At 37.7% G+C, this 18,189-nt stretch overlaps 1 long non-coding RNA gene across 7 annotated transcripts; it reads left to right on the forward strand.

The window, feature by feature from the left end:
* Nucleotides 1-1,116: 1,116 nt before the first annotated feature.
* Nucleotides 1,117-16,291, forward strand: LOC140615020 (uncharacterized). Of its 7 annotated transcripts, none has more exons than XR_012015694.1 (5): nucleotides 1,117-1,251; nucleotides 10,844-10,959; nucleotides 13,283-13,490; nucleotides 14,725-14,879; nucleotides 16,082-16,291. It is a non-coding gene; the product is annotated as an uncharacterized lncRNA (long non-coding RNA). The 7 variants fall into 7 exon arrangements; XR_012015695.1 differs by having other exon boundaries at nucleotides 13,368-13,490; XR_012015701.1 differs by having other exon boundaries at nucleotides 13,378-13,490.
* Nucleotides 16,292-18,189: the final 1,898 nt, after the last annotated feature.

Here is an 18,189-nt window from a genome sequence, read left to right on the forward strand (position 1 = left end):
GAAGGAACTAATTTCTAAAGGCTTTCTGGGAATGTAGGTTCAGAGACCCCTTCAAAGAACAGAAGTTGCCCAGAATTTCCATTAAAGAGACTCCCAAAACAGATTTCCTTAGGTTTTCCTAGAGGCAACGCAGAAAACGCACAGAAATGGGTAGACGATATCATAGATCATTGGTTCTCAGAATGCTCAGTGAAGAGATTTCCTTGGTATATCATCCTGATAGGTTAGGCTAAGAGTCACAGAACACAGAGTTTGTAAGACACCAGAGGATGGCTGCAACTTAACACACTGGCCTAATGTCACTTTGGCAAAATGGAAATTCAACAGCCACCATACGTGCACCTTTCCAGAAGAAGACAAGATTCAGACCCCCTGGGACAAAGGTCAGTGGGTACAGACAGTGGTCTTAGAGGTTGTCATGTGGAGACCTCAGAGTCCCAAAGAAGGCAGGGCTCCATATTCTTATTTACAGAGAACAAAAGGATTCTCAGCAGGAAAAATAATATTGAAGTGCCACCATCACAAGTTGCTACATGTGTTCTTGCAGAGGGCCTTGGTCCCAGGGCCAGTAGACACTCTCCTGGTAGAGCAGGCCAGAGGCACAGTTGTCTCCGTGGTGGGTACCTCCTCCTCTGTTTACCTGGAAACGTCTGCATATAAACAAGGTGCTTGCTGAAGATCCTTAGAGCAAGGGCAGCAAGTTGGCAAAACTCTGCTTAAAACACAGGCAAGTGGACAGCAGAGATGTGATAGGGGTTTGGGTTGGCGGGGTGGCTGTCGGTTAAGCATCTGCCTTTGGCTCAGGTCAGGAAGGCAAAGTCCTGAGATGGAGCCCCGCATCAGGCTCTCTCCTCAGCAGGGAGCCCGCTTCTCTCTCTGCCCTGCTCCTGCCCCCTCCACCTTCTGCCAAATAAATAGTTAAAAAAAAAAAAAAAAAGTTCAGGTTGGTGAAATCCCCCAGAAACTCAGGGCGCTGTGCCTGGTCTCCTTTGCCAGGATGAAAGGCACGGGCTGGGGCCCTTAGGGCCCTGGGATGGTCTTAGATGTGGGGCGGGCCTGGATCCCAAACAGGAATGGAGTGTGACCTAACAGACAGATTCCAGGAATGTAGCCAAGGTGACAAGCCAGCAGACAGTACAACTGGGAGAACAATCCAAAGGGGCTACACAGAGCTTCAATCCAGTTATAAAGCCTGTACAGTGCAGAGTCTGCAAACAACAGAAAATAAATCTGAGACTAAGGCCAAAAAAGGTGAGAGACTGGAAGAAAAGTGAGTCAGCCAGAACCGCAGGAAGAACTGAAGACCAGGCCTGGGAAAGACAGGAGCCAGGAGATTGCTGAACTCTGAGTAGCCTGTTTTAGGGCTCTGTCTTTGGAATGATTCAGCTGCCTCTGCCTTTAACCCTTGTGTGACTAACCTGGGATTCTCAAGAGAGTCTGAATGGCCCCAGCTGGGGCACACGACAAGTGGAGGAGTAGGTGAAGGGCACCCTGATGCACACGCCCACCAGGACCACAGAGATTGTGAGAAAGGGCCACTTAGCAACAGGAGGGTAGGGCGTGGCTCCCCGAGGAAGGGTGGGGTGGTTCTGGGCAAGACAAAGCAAAGCGATATTCAATTCAGGGCACAGCTGAATGACAAATAGAGGTGTCAAGGGCTTGAATGGAAGGGAGAGTGCAAGGCAGAAGGCCATTTGAGGCAAAAGTCATTCTACAGGTTCTTAGGGGCACAGAAGATCCCGTGTGTGGACGCAGCAATGAGGGCACTGCTCAGACCCACAGAGTAGCCACGGGCGGGTAGGTGGCCTGCAAGAAGATGGCAGTGCCACTCCTCTGCCATTGAGGCTCAAAGCCATGGCGTCTATACTGAAAATCTGCACCCTAGATTCTTGGTGTCGAGTGATTATAACTTCAAACATTCTACTGCTCATTCCTTAAAAAAAGCTCAGTTGTTACTAAAACAGTATTGATGAAGGCCCCAAAGAACAGGCAATACATCCATTTGGTACTCTGAATGTTACACCTGTGGCAGATCATGTGGGAGATTGCTACATACCTGAGATGCTTTTCCTTTTTTTTTCACATTGCCAGTTTTATTAATTATACTTTGATATTATGCCTTCAGCTTTCATATTAGGATATTATTATTTAAAAAAAAGAAACAGCCTCATTAGTGTGGGGTGGTAGTGAGGGCTTTGGTGACTAGATCATGCAGCATAGCCTGTAAGTAATCTCAAGGGAATTTTTCTTTCCATTTTTAGTATCAGTATCTCTACAAATGCTTTATTTTGTCCTAGTTATACTTTATCCCCTTACATAGGGTTTGGAAAACATTCTCCTTGGATTGTTTCAGGATATAAATAAATAGAAACTATTATTTTTCAATCTTTTTAGATCATATAATTGCTACTATGTTAACTATTTTGAAGGGTAATAAAACTCTGGAAGTTATCTAATTAATTATGAAGATAGAAAACTGTGATATAAAAACCTCAGTGCAGTAATACAAAAAGAAGAAAACTAAAGACCAGTCCCAATCCCAAATACAGATGCAAACATCTTGAGTAAAATGCCAGCAAGTTGAGTTTGACACAATGAAAAGAAAAAGAGTATACCATCATCTCATTAGTTTAATCAGGATGAAAGCATAGTTTAGTATTAAGAAATGTTTTAATAATAATCATACAGTCACATAAGTAAGTCCAATGACTGTATCCCAATATATGTTGAAATGTTAATCCTTAAAATTTCACACTCACTCTTGACTCATTAGAAATCTAGGTATAGGAAAATGGATGTTCAAAAATGCATTTATATCAAGCCAACAGCCATATTATTATTGGGGAAACACTTGAGGGGATCCCATTAAAATCAGGAATGAAATAAAGAGGCCCATTATCATCAGCATCACTTACCTTGGCTTTACAAGCATTGGCTAATGGAATAAAAACATGAACCAAATATTTGAGAAATAATCACAGGAAAAAAGTAGAAGGAACTATTATTATATGTAGTTGTTAAGGCTTTATATGTATAAACAGAAAACAATTAAGAAAAATGGCTAAATATAGAGCCATAGCTACTCTATACATTGACATCAATCACTGTAAAGAATAATGGCAAAAGATCCTATTCACAAAAGCAAGAGGAGATATAAAATACACAAGTGTGAACTTAGCCAGAGAATTGTGGAAACTATATGAATAAAATCATAAAGTTTTGCTAAAATACTTAAAAGAAAAGTTGAATACAGGGAGATACATTCTTAGATGGAAAGCTGAATATTATAAGGTTATCTATTCTTCCAAAGCCAATTTACAGATTTAATAAAATACATAATGCTGAAGAAATTTTGGGGGATGTTATCAAAATAATTGTAAGTGTACCCAGAAAAATAAAAAGGTAAGGATTGCTTAGGTAGTTTTGGTAAAAGGACAATAATTAAGTACCCCTTCTCTAAACATAATAAGGTACAATAATTAACTCAGTTTGGCACTGGCATAGAATAGTTTGTAAAGCCAATGGAGTATCCAGATGACTAATATGGGCCTTAAGTGGTTTTAAAGAAATTACAAATAATACTACTATTATCAATTCTACTGATAGAATAGTTTGTGGACTGCGTGGTTCTGAAGCCTGTTGTAGAGACTCTGATGAAATAACAAGGGAATTTTTTAAAGTTAAAAATGGGGGCACCTACCTGCATAGCTCAGTCAGTTAAGCATCTGCCTTTGGCTCTAGTCATGATCACATGGTCCCGGGATTAAGTCCCACATCCTGCTTCTCCCTCTCCCTCTCTCACTGCTCGTGCTCTCTCTCACTCTTTCTCTCAAATAAATAAAAAGAAAATAATTAAGTTAAAAATGATACAAAATCAGAAAGAAAATTAGTGGGGCATCTGGGTGGCTCAGTTGGTTCAGTGACTGCCTTCTGCTCAGGTCATGATCTCAGGGTCCTGGGATTGAGTCCCACATCAGGCTCCCTGCTCATTGGAGTCTCCTTCTCTCTCTTCCTCTGCCCCTCTAATCCCAGTAGAGGGATTATATTATATTTCTATTTTTAATTTTTTGAAGAATACCCATACTGTTATCCATAGTGGTTGCACCAGTTTGCATTCCCACCAAAAGTGCAAGAGAATTCCTTTTTCTCCACATCTTCACCAACGCTTGTTTCTTGTTTTTAATTTTAGTCATTCTGACACCTGTGAGGTGATATCTCATTGTGGCTTTGATTTGTTTCCCTGATGATGAGTGATGTTGATCAAGCATCTTTTCATTTGTCTGTTGGCCATCTGGATACCTTCTTCAGAGAAATGTTCATGTCTTCTGCCCATTTTTTAAACTGGATCATTTGTGGGGTTTTTTTGTGAGTTATATAAGTTCTTTATATATTTTGTATACTAATCCTTTATCAAAAGACACATTGCAAATTCTTTCTCCCATTCCATAGGTTGCCTTCTAGTTTTGTTGATTGTTTTCTTTGCTGTGCAGAAGTATCTATTTTGATTTAGTGTCAGTAGTTTTTTTAGAAGGCTTATTCTTTGAACTTATTTTGGCTTTGATTTTATTTTCTTACCTTAAAAATAATGTTTATGTCATTAATTGTATTTTCAAATTGCTTTAAATTCTTAAAGAAAATAAATGTGATCTAAGTTAATTATTAAACAGTTTTCACTTAAGCGGCACCTGAGAGGCTCAGTCAGTAAGCAACCAACTCTTGGTTTTGTCTCACGTCATTATCTCAGGATTGTGACATAGAGTCCTGCCTCGGGCTCTGCATTCAGTGACAAGTCTGCTTGAGAGTCTTTCTCCCTCTGCTTCTCCCTCTTGCTCACACAACTCTCTCTCTAAAATAAATTAAAAAAAATTAAATACAAATAGTTTTCACTTAAGAATCTTCTGGTGATGAATATATATTGTTGCTTTAAATAGTATTTTATTGAATATTTATCAACTATTTGTAGTTCCACTTTGGCAGTTTCTGATTTATTTCCCTTGCCCATTTATTTCCTGAGGCTTATTTTTTCCTTGATAATTCGTAAGAGAGTTTTGTGTAGTAAGGCTATCAGTCTTTCTTGTAACTTATTGCAAGTAATTACTCACTTTCTTTCCTTTTAAAAAAGATTTTATTTTATTTATTTGAGGTGGGGGTGGTAAGGAAGGAATCTTCAGTACATGACAAAAACTCTGACACTATTCCTACTATTATTTTTAAAGATTTTATTTATTTATTAGAGACACAGAGAGAGAGAGAGAGAGAGAGAGAGAGAGGCAGGCAGAGACACAGGCAGAGGGAGAAGCAGGCTCCCTGAAGGGAGCCGGATGTGGGGCTCGATTCCGGGTCTCCAGGATCAGGCCCTGGGCTGGAGGTGCGCTAAACCGCTGAGCCACCGGGGCTGCCTCCTACTATTTGATGCAGTAATCCCTTCTCAGACTCTTTCCTAAAGCGGAACTCTAAAAAACAGAAACTTTACCCACAAAGCTGTTCAATGCAGTATTATTTATAAACTATAAACAACCTAAATATCTAATGACAGAAGACTGGCTTAGCACACTCTGGTGTACCTTGTGTACTACATAGAGAATGACACGCACACAGAGAAATCATTACATTATAGTAAGAAAAAACACATTATATAATATTGTATATACAGTTTGATCTCAACTGCAGGTACTCTATGTCTAATAGAATCACATGAAAGAAATATTTAAAATTTTCAAATTATTTTGTATTTTTCTGTACTTTTCATTTAAAAAGTAAGAGATATTTCTTTGTAATCAGAAAGAATAAATTGTAAAGTTCGTAGAAGACAGATGGCTTATTAAACAGATGTGAAGGATTGTGTTTTGTATACCCAACTCTATACCTGTCAATTTCCATGGGTGGGGAACTCATGGGACAAATGAGACAAATTCATAGGACAAATGTTCATTATAAGTCTTTGATTCTTAAGATTTCTGGCAGATGTTTGTTCCTCTGGACTAGAGTTTTGATGCAGGACACTTCAACACTCTATTTGTTAAAAAACAATATTCCGTTCACTATTTTTAGCCACAGGCTGTTAGGTAATGTATTCTAAGAAAATTTTACTAGGCAAGGGATATTTTAAAATCCATAAATGTTTTCATTTTTCTAAAGCTATATAGACTGAATATTCAGATCAGTATTTTGTTCTTCCTTGAGATCTTTTTTTTTTTTTATTCTATGCAATAATTCTGGGGGATCAAAGCATTCAGAGAACTTTGCTTCCAGTGAAGTTTAAAGTTTGTCATTATATTAGATCAATGAACATCAAAACCAATCTGTTGCATATCAAAGATAGTAATAAATTACAAGGTTTGTTTTCCTTTTTAAGTTTCTTTTAGATCTAACACGAGGAAAACGAAGAGGTGAAAATAGCTTTCAATGTTGTTCCTTTGATTATTCATATGTATGTTATTCTTAGAGTTTTGTTGAGTTTCATCTTAAAATCACATTAACAACAGGAAAATATTAACAGTGAAATAGCATTCTGATGTTTTCAGAACATTGGTATTTAAGGAAGGAAATGTTAAGGAAGGGTTGTTCTCAACTCTCCGACTATCTTGATCCAGTTCTTGCCAAAATATAAACAAAATATAAACTGGGTTTCTGCCATGAGGAATCAGGGTAAAGAAGAGAGGGATGGGGGGTGGGGGGCTTCCTTGAGATGTGAATTGTAAACTCCTCATTGGCAGGAACACTTTCCTCCAGATTTGATCTGAGTGGGACCTAGCAAAATAGCCCACGAAGAGGAGCACTGGATATAGACTTTGGGGGATGATGATGGAGAAAATGACGTGCAATGTGCAAAACTAAAGCAGAGATCCTTAAACCAAGGGATTCACTCCAGGAAGAAACAGATGCTTACATAATAGGTGTAATGCACATACTGTTGATTTGTGTGTATGTGTGTGTGTTGTTTTGTTTTCAGCAAGATTCTATTTCAAGGAAAGCTTCTGAACCCTGGGAGGAGCCCTGCAGAAGGCATGGTCTTGCTCCATTTTATGTCCAGGGTCTGAGTGTGTCCATCTGCGTGTCTGCTTTGTGGCCAAAAAAGTCCACCCAATTCAAAAGAGATATTGTTTTGGTCTCTGTACCTCTGTAAGAGCATATTAGAGTTTATTTTTTATTTTTTTCTAAAGATTTTATTTATTTATGAGAGATACAGATAGAGGCAGAGATAGGCAGAGGGAGAGCTGGGGTCCCTCCAGGGAGCCCGATGCAGGAGCCCGAGATCCATGAGCTGAGGACCTAAGCCAAAGGCAGAGCTCAACCACTGAGCCACCTAGGCCTCTGGCTTATTAAGGTTTGATTAAAAGAAACTCCAATGACTTGACTGCCATGGTAGGAAATATAATGTTACTTTTGATACTTTTATCTTCAAATTGATATGATATGGTCCTAAATAAAAAGCTTTGTCTACATCTCAGTATTTTTTGCCAATTCACCAGAGTAAAGAACTATAAAGAAATAATAGAAATCAAACATAGGAAAATTATGTAGCTTTTTTTCCTCGGGTACAATAAAATCCCAATACCTAAATTCATATAACTATCCATCAGATCTCTCACTCCCTCCTTTTTTTTGCATATTCTAAAAATTGTATCTAATTAAAAATCAGCTTTTATTAGGCAATGATGACAGCAGTTTTTTTTTTTAATTTTTATTTATTTATGATAGTCACAGAGAGAGAGAGAGAGAGAGAGAGGCAGAGACATAGGCAGAGGGAGAAGCAGGCTCCATGCACCGGGAGCCCGATGTGGGATTCGATCCCGGGTCTCCAGGATCGCGCCCTGGGCCAAAGGCAGGCGCCAAACCGCTGCGCCACCCAGGGATCCCGACAGCAGTTTTTATAAATATTTCAGAGACCACTAAGCTGCTAGCCTCAAGGATAAAGAAAACTCAGGAACATTTGAACTATTTCAGTTAAATATCCCTTCCTAATTTTGTATATTAAACAGTAAAAAAATGAACCAAAATGTACACAGATCCCAGTAAGGAAAATAACACCTTTGCCTTACACTTGACATGAATATCATTCTGTAGATTACTTTGCCCTTTTTGCAATTCTCTTGATGTACATTTATTTCAAAATGCCCATTTTAGAAATAAAGTTTGAAGGGAATGAACACAGTAACATACAGTTTAGGGGGTGGGTTTCTATGTCTGTATCTTATATAATTCTGCATATGGCAGGGCGTCAGTACATATCAACTGATAAGAATGATCATATATGATTCTCTATCCCCAAAATTAAAGTATAGGAAGGACAAGGGCTGGTCTATTATTCCACACATTTAGATGTAACTCTTACCCAGAATACAATTTGAGGTGGGCAGTAGGCAGTGCTTTATCACCGCATTTCTTACAGGACTATCTCCTGAACCAAACTAGGTTCCTTGCTGAAATAAATATGACAGATCTAGACTTCGAGAAATCATTAGAAAATAATATGGAGAATTGATTTTAGTTATTTGTGTCTGGTAATAGAAACAATAGAAAAATACTTGGTTAATAATAAAAAGCAGTGAAACCCAACATTCCATTCTTTAGCCGACGTCAGTATGATCACTTAGAAAACTTTGGAAATGATTTAATACATTCATACTCAGGCTTTCAAATTTTAATAGATGCACAAGATCATGGTAGACTACTATAAAAGAATATTATAGTAGAGTTTTACAAAATCTACATGTACTAATCTTAGCATTCTGAAGTTATCTTGAAGTATTCTTACTTGTATTTTAAACTCTGATTAGATTTGCTTTGTAATACTAATTTCAAATTTCAACTTCTAGTCACACGCGCATTATGAGGCAAATCATCTCCCAATTTATTCTGTTCTAAATTTAATTTTGCAATAATGAAAAAATAGAATGTTCAGTACTTGGAATATTCTCCGTCAGTTCTTAGGAAGTTCCCAGTCTGTGTCTATATTCTAATGAGCACTTTAAAGTGCATCTTTGCCAACATTTATTACTCTTCACTCTAAGCTGCTGCTCCATAGAAATGAAAATTTAATCAGCTGTGATGGTTGGAACAAATAAGCCTGACTTGATTCTGGACTGGCTTTAGGTGTGTAGGTGGGACCAGACAGGAGACAGGTTGGAGTCGTCCTGGCAGTAGGCTACCCAAGTGTTGCAGAGCTTGGAATGATGTGGGGGAGGGGAGGTTTGGGAACCCCTGGAGAGGTCAAAGACCTAAAATGGGCTGCCCTGGGAACAAACGGGGCATAATTCCCACCTCCAACCCAGACTACACCTGAGTTATTCATAGTCACAACAACTGAAGTAGCTTAGGCAAAGAGACAGTTTCAGGACTCTCCTTGATACCTTCCCTCTTACCATAGCCAGTTTCTAGTCTGCATCTGCATTTCTGGCATTAATCCAGACATAATGCCTGACTCATAGGAGATTTATCAAATAAATGCACACAAGAGAAAAAAAATCAAATACATTGCAATGGTTCTTTTGTGTGGAACAAACTTGAGTCATACCTAAAAGAAATGTTCTCTCTAAAATAAAGATATGACCATTAAACACTCCTTATAAATACTTCTCGAGTCAAATAAAGGATACAGCAAAAATAATTCCTGAATAATTCAAATTACTCATGAACATTTTAAAAAAACTTTTGTTTACCATAATTTTCCAAAATGGCTGTCGACTGTGATTAAAATTATTAAACTAGTTGGTGAGACTTTATTTAACCCAGATGAGTGATAATAGTAATTGCAGTCAGTCACACACATTGCTCTATACTTGACATCATTATAGTCCATAATACTTATAAAAACCCTAAGTAATAGGCACTACAGGGGAAGAAACTGAGTCTGAGAGGTTAAATAGCTTGTTCAAGGTCACATGTCTAGTTAGCAGCAGAACCAAAATTGAAACCTACTATATTTAGCATATGAGTGAAGGACTGCAGCTCTGGTCATACTATAAAGATAAATTTATATAAATATTCCTTCGGGCAGCCCAGGTGGCTCAGCGGTTTAGCCTTACCTTCAGCCCAGGGCCTGATCCTGGAGACCCGGGATCGAGTCCCACATCGGGCTCCCTGCATAGAGCCTGCTTCTCCCTCTGCCTGTGTCTGCTTCTCTCTCTCTCTCTCTCTCTCTCTCTGTGTGTGTGTCTCTCATGAATAAATAAATAAAATCTTTAAAAAAATTCCTTCAACTTTTTTTTATAATTAATTATTATTAATAGTTTCTATTTCTACAGTACCTTAACTTGTATTATTACATTTGATCCTCACCACACCTTAAGAGATTTGTAGGACAGATGGTGGGATCTTCTTTTTGTGGACAAGGGAAATTGAAGCTCAGAAATTTTGACTTGCCAGAGTTATAAAGTTGGATCCACAGCATCCAGGTAATATTTCCATAACACAGACTGCCTTCTTGAAGCATCTCTCAAAATTGACAGAGAATGAATATTAAAGAAACACAACTGAATTGCCTAAGACATATTACAAAACAAAACAAAATACTCTGTAGATGTTTGCTAAAATGATAATTCTGGACCAGAACTGGAGATAGAAACCATTTCTTTTTGTATTATAAAAGAAAAAGCTATTATAAAATTATTTCCTGCAAAATGATTTTGGATAATGAAAATGCCACACTTGGTCTTTGACTAGAAGAGCCCAGATAGGAAGAGACCAACCATCATACACCAGCCATTAACTTTCTCCCAGTCCATAACTGAGGGCTGAATGGTATGTGACCTCTGAACCACAGAATCAAAATATCTGCTATTTTGATCTGATGGCTGGTACAGTCCAGACTAAAGCTATATTTTTCTCATTTCAATTCTAGAGACTGACATTGTTTCACAGAGCTTCTGTCAATCAGGAAGTTTTTTGAACAATGTGACATATACTCATGACCTGAAGTGTTGAGCTGAAAAGACAAATGACACCTGACAAAAAAAGGTCAGCTTTCTTTAGGCATGGATGCTTGTTAGAGATTTTAGAATCCACAATAGTTATCTGAAATTTTTTAGTGTTCCTTTGTTTTTTTGGCCCATGTTGAAAAATTAGGAATTATATTATCTTGTACAGCTACAGCCTTCAGCCTAAGCCAGCCTTATAATCACTAGAGTAGGATATGGAATATGTGGGAAGTCCAGACTCCTAAAATCTCTCCCCCATTAGTTAATAACAATGTCTGAAATTCCATTGAAATGTTTTCCTTTTCTGGGACTAATATTTAAAATTCTCATAATATTAAACACAATTATAATAGTTCAGTATGATATTAATATATAATACTATAATAGTATAGCATTATGTTATGTATAATATTTATAATAATACAAACCCTCCAAGAGAGGTTAATAAGCATTATTACACAAGCCAAAATTTACTTCTTATATTTTCTTTTTCTTTTTTTTTTTTTTTTACTTCTTATATTTTCTTTTAAAGTAATAGCTACTTTAGAATTGGACTCTATTGGAAAAAAGACTGCAAATGGGAGAAACTGTAGGGACTGAGCTTTAGTAAGGACCCTCTTGAGGTAAAGACCAGCCTTGTTTGGAACTCTACTTAGTGTCCAAGACGTCAGCAGCACGATGTGCTGGATGCAGGTGACACTTGACCCGACCAGTGTCCTGGCCGTCACATGGGCTCACAAGGATAAAACACAACAGATATATATTCTTCCTAATACGGGGTCCCAAGTCCCTGGTAGCCATGGAACCAGGGCTTCAGAATCTTAGGAGGTTTTGATGACACACGGAGCCCATCATGCCATAGAGGTCAGCCTGAAACCTTCTGCAAGCGAGTCACTAGCCATTTAGAAGCTTGAACACTGCAGTACTTTCTTTATCTACCTTTCGGTGATAGTCTGTCCTTGGTAAGGACACAACAAACGAGAAAGGAGGAGAGTATTACTTATGCTCACAGTCCCTGAATATGTTTAAAGCTTTCACAAGCATGGTGATCTCAAAAATCACAAGGTACTTAATCAGTAATACAATTAAAATTGGATTTAATGTTTAAAAAAAAGAATTTTAAAAATTTCTCAGATTTAACTGAAAGAAGATTAAATTTCCAAAAAAATCAAGCACTAAATGTTTGGGGTTTCCTTTTAGTTTTTAATGTGCCTCAAATGGCTATAAGACTTGATCTTGCAAGCCAAGATGCCATAGCAGGGAGAAAGCCTTGGCTGGCAGGACACCGGATTTAGCATCTACACTCCGCAAACGGAACGGGTGGCCACCTTTCAGAGAAAACAAATTGTTCTATTTTGCTGGGAAAATAAAACGAAAGTTCCCATATTTTCTTTTCCTCATTTGTTTATATTTTCAATTACCAAAATTTTTTCCAATATAATAAACATCTTTATTGCAGATTGTGTGGATGATGTATACAACTGTGGATAAATCAAAAGGAAGAAAACCTTGCACATAGTCCCACCACCCAGAAACAACTGTTTATGTGCTATTTCGATATATTTCATTTGTCTTTTTGTATGAGGCCTAGATTTTTATAGATTTTTTGTTTTTAACATTTCTACATTTTTTCTCAATGATTTGTGAGATTATTTTATAAAAACTTATACTTTGTTATAGTTGCTGCAAATTTCCATTGTTTAATTTATCTTTGTGTTGATTATGCTTTTAATTTTTAAAACTACAAACATTTTAAGGTAGAAATTTGCAGGTAGAAAACGTATTTATATTTCACTCTGTGATCTGGCTTGTTTATTATTGTTTTTAATCCAGAGAAGTAGCAGGGAAGTATAGATGCTTTCTTCTCAGTGGCTTTTCCTTACAAAAGTACCTTATCAAAATTTGATAAGCAGGAAGAAAATCACTTTTTCTAAACTTATGATTCATCTTGGATTTACTACTTGGTACAATTCTGATTTATTAGAGATCACTTTTTTTGATGCTTTAGTTCTAGCATATACAAATAAAAAGCCATCGATGAGAACAGGGTTTTCATACAAACAAAATTATTTATTTAATATTTTTTTAAAAAGATTTTATTTATTTATTCATGAGAGACATACAGAGAGATGCAGAGACACAGGCAGAGGGAGAAGCAGGCTCCCTGTAGGGAGCCCAATGTGGGACTTGATGTGGGACTTGATCCGGGACTCCAGATCAGGCCCGGAGCTGAAGGCAAGGTGCCCAACCACTGAGCCACCCAGGCTTCCCATAAACAGATTTAAATGCCAGAGTTTTAAATGCCCTGGAAGGTTTTGATCAGGAACTAGGGGAGGAATACTAAGGTTGTAATTCCTTTATAGGGAAAAGAAAGAAGAGTATAGAAATGGATGAATGGCTAATGAACAAACAAGTGAAGGAACACTGCCTTATTTATGCAAATTTTAGTCTTCTCTAGTCCTCAGGGGTGAACTCTATTTTCATGTGGGACTTCAAGCCTCTCACTGTGGAGATCCCCAGGAGTTTTCTACAGTCTCTCTTCTGCTTGTGAATGAAGTCTGCCTGCTAGATGTATGTACTCCTTCTCCCGAATCTCTAGCTTCAAAGGTCCATGTATTTAATCATGGAAGAAAAGGGAAATCACATCTTTGCCCTGTGTTAAGACCAAAGAAATAACACTTACAGCATGTCATCAACTCTAAACATTTTAATGAATATTAACTGAATAAGTTGGGTAGCATTTAACCAATGTCTATGATATGAGTGATGGCTCTTACAAACAAAGCAAATACTAATCGATTGCTTACTATGTGTCAGGCATTATTTCAATGCCTTACATATATTAATTCCTATGATGATGACTCAATGAGTTTGATACCATTACTGGCCACATTTTGCAGACAAGGAAACCAAAGTTTAGATAAATGGCTCAAGGTTACACAGTTAATAAATGGTGGAATTAGCCAGAATTCAACACGAGCTGTCTGTTCCTGAGTTTCTGCTCTTTATGGTATGATGTCTTGTTTTGCCTAAAAAAGCTGTTCTGCCTTGAATAAAAGCAATAATACCACTAAAGCCATGTAACATGACTATTGAGGCCTTTGTTACAAAATAAACATGAAAATTAAGCAAAATAAATGTACAGTGAAAGCTGCTACTTATTGAAACACCAGCTTCCTCTGGTACTCCTGGGAAAGTATCTAATACAGAAAAACACACACACACAAACAAACCACCAGAAAACAAAGACAATCCCCCCAAACCAATAACCCCAAAACAAAAAATAAAACAATTTGTTTCCCCTTATTCTTCCTGACTTTCACCCAGAGTGACATTATTTGTGTAATTACCACATGTTAAATAGAATCCTAGCAACTTAGAATTAAGGTTATCTAGTCCTACCTGCCTCCCACCCACTACAGAAATTCTTTTACGGTAGTACTGCTAACAATCATTCAGCCCTTGATGGAATACCCACATTGACATAGCTCACCAATTAGTAAGATGGCCTCTTAGGTGGTAGTCTTCTTACCTAAAGATAGAATTTGCCTATTTATAAAGGTCATTTATATGTTAAACAAATGTTTGTTGAACCCCTCTGCTATCTGATTCCAACATGAAACCAGCTCTGGGAATACACCAGGGACTGAGATACACACCTTACTTTCAAGGAACTTGCTGTCTACTACAATCTTTTTAAGTTAGAATTTTGCTTGCAATGATAGCATACCTATCAACATATATAATAAGCATAACTCTTTTTTTCTTATCAATCACATGCAAGTCCCATAAATTGTTTTTACAGCGATCAACTAAATGTGTTGGTCCCACATTGTGAATAATCGGTACACCATCAACAGCAGAATGGATGGACACAAGGTAGTCTGTTCACTCTATGGATATGCTGTAGAGATACTCTCTCTATATGCCTTAGAGCAATCACATGGATGAATCTCACAGGTAAAAGCAGCCCGACAAGAAAAAGTATATACTACAGGATTCTATTTATAATTATGTAAAGTTCAAATCAGTTAAAATTAGTCACTATTATTAGAAGTCAGATTGTGGTTACCCTTGGAGGATAGTGATGGGGAGAGACATGAGAGGTCTTCTGGGCTGCTGGGGAGGTTCTGTTTCTTAACCTGGATACTGGCTACTTGGATGTGTTTACTTTGTGAGAATTCATCCAGCTGTACAATCAAGATTTTTGTACTTCTCTATATGTATATTACACTGCAATCAAAAATACAAAGAAAAAATCCACACAAAGAAAACCATTATCAGAAACATTAGAAAAAAACTCCATCAGATTTAAGAAGAACATGAGTCAGATATTGGAAAAAATTCAGTTCACATCCTTCAGTGGAATGCATATAAGCACTCAGTTTAGAAGATGGAAGAGAGCCAAAGCATTACCGTTAATAAATATGTCCTGCAAAAAAAATAGCCCCAATTTCTGTAATGGGAAAAGCCACTGGCAGAACACTGCAACATAAAATGAATGAACAAGGATGGTCACATTCAGACCTTTCCAAGATTCTGAGGACTTAAGTTGGCAAGAGGCCATCTGAGATAGTACCACTGGGGGAGCCGGGGGTCTGGCTGCCTCTTCTGGAAAGGTCTTTCTGACTCAAAGCCACAGATTTGGTTTATGTTTTGTTTGTTTGTTTGTTTGTTTTTTGTTTTTTAACATGTTGACTTGGCAGCTTCTTTCCTTATTATGAGAGACCTTTTTTTTTTTTTGGTCTTTGCATTTTATTCTAATGCTGAGTGCAAGTTGGCTTTTAGAAAACGAGTTTTCATTTAGTAGGAAAACCTTTTGAGTTTTATATTTGAGATAGCAAAAACCTTCAGTCACATGGATTTGCGCTAAATAGCCAACTGAAATGTATATATCTATACTCATGTATTCGGAGTTCCGTCAATGATCATCTTCTCCCCTCTTCTTTCTGCTTATCTTTTAAGATCCATCTCAAATGCTACCTCCTCCCTGAAGCCTTCTGCAAAGTCCTCCAGAATTTACTGCTTTCTCATTTTCTTCCATTGAACTATGTTAGCATTTCTAAAGGGAGATAACATAGTATAGTGGTATGGTGGCCTTTGGATTATTAAGATCAAAGTTTCCTAATTTCTCTGAGTTCAGATTTTCTTATTTTTTCCAGGACTGGGTTATCTTGATGATCAAGAGCATCTGTAACATATCTGGGATATAGAAGAAATCCAAAAGAAGATGCTCCGTTTCCCCTCACTCTGCTCTTTTTGTCTCTGCTAGCTTGTATCACCTATCACAGCATAAGCTCTATACACTCATTGTTGGTTTTGTTCAGTGATGAATTCCAAATGCCTAAAATAAATGCCCGCAACACTGTAAATACTCCAAAAATATTTGGGGAATGAATGAATGAATAAATGAATGAATTTCTCTTCAATACCCCTACTGTCCCACCCAGGAAGCCTGGTAGATTTATTATCCATCTCTTGGTTTAAGTTTTTTAAGGGCAGGGATCCTCTTCCATGCAGCTTCTTCTAGCCTCCACAGAACATGACACAGTGATTTGTAAACAGGATAAGCCTATTGAGAAGTCAACAGCAAGCTACCATAGAATTATCACTCACAGGTAGAAACAATATAAAGTAGATTTAAACAATAAAGGGTAAAAAAGCCTTGACATTTACAGCACAAAAGAGTATCAACATCTTAGCCTAAGCAGCATTCTGGATCATAATAGATTATGTGTTGTTTGGCTTAAGATTGCACACAACCCACTCAGTACACATCAGTATAGAAATGTGAGAGAAGACATAAAAATCAATGTCAGAAGAGGGAACTGCTTAGTGTTCTTAAATGAACCCTTCTTATTCTTTGTTTGCTTATTTAATACTACAGAAGAAGTAAAATGGCCTGAAGATATATATAAAGAAATGAAACAAAATGCTTGGACAATGTACTGGAAAGTATAAAAATAAATAACTAAAGTGACTATACTCTGTGGTATTTTGGCTAACACTAAATGAAGTTTTACAGTAAAATTAATCTAATGCTGTTTCATTTAGAATATGAAATATACAGGATCCCTGGGTGGCTCAGCAGTTTAGCACCTGCCTTTGGCCCAGGGTGTGATCCTGGGGACCTGGGATCGAGTCCCGCATCAGGCTCCCTGCATGGAGCCTGCTTCTCCCTCTGCCTGTGTCTCTGCCTCTCTCTTTCTCTGTATCTGTCATGAATAAATAAATAAAATCTTTAAAAAAAGAATATGAAATATGCATTGGCTTATGTACGAGAGTGGGATGGGGTTTGAAGACTGTTACAAAGCAGAAAGAAGTATATTCTAGGCTCTCCTGAATTCTAGAAGTAGATGGTAGAGTGGTTGTTCTTAATTATCTGGGCTTTGAAATCCTGCAATCAAACCTCAATCTGGGTTCCTTCACTTGCTAGCTTTGAGTGATTTTTCCAACTTAATTGAGCTCCATGACAGCTAAATTTCTCCAGAGCAAGTGATGAGAAAGATGGAAACTGCAATTTTTAAAATCTTACTCTACAAAGTGACATGCCAAGTTCTTCTCGCCATATGTTATTGGCCATACAGACCAGTCTTAGTACAATATAGGAAGACTACACAAGAATATAAACACCGGCAGGTAGGGTTCCTCTTGGAGGCTGGCTACTGTAAATGGCCAAAACAGCTGGGGGCTCTGTGGGTATCTGTCTCCAAGTGGACCTTCCACGTAACTAGCTTAGGCTTCCTTATTGCATGGAAGTCTCAAGGTGACAGGTTTCCAACAACATGATTTGTCTTACCCAGAATGAACATTCTAAGGTAAGCTATGGAAGCTGCCAATATTCCTAAGCCCTGGGGTCAGAAATACTGGAAACTACATCTGACAACATCTCATTGGTCAAAGAAGTCACTGAGCCCACCCAGTTTCAAGGACAGGAGAAACAGACTCTATCCCATCCCAGGGTATTGGATCAGAGAGGTCAGTCACAGGTATGGTTAGAAATAATCTACCACATGTAATAAAGGAGAGTGCAAACAAAAGAGTAGCATTGATTTTCTGGAAGAAGTTAATACAAAACTAGGCTTTGACATAAATTGAGACCTAGGATTGTAAAGAGGAGGTCTGATGCCAAGAGCTATTCAGGGGCTAAATGCAATGCAGTTGTAATGACAGGAGAAGAGCCATGGAGGCCAGAATGTATGACTCACTTGTGGGATGTATGGAAATTTACTTGGCAGGAATAGGAAAGTCACATCAGGGACAGACAAGA

The sequence above is a fragment of the Canis lupus genome, chromosome 2, assembly GCF_048164855.1.
Source record: "Canis lupus baileyi chromosome 2, mCanLup2.hap1, whole genome shotgun sequence".
NCBI lineage: Eukaryota > Metazoa > Chordata > Mammalia > Carnivora > Canidae > Canis > Canis lupus.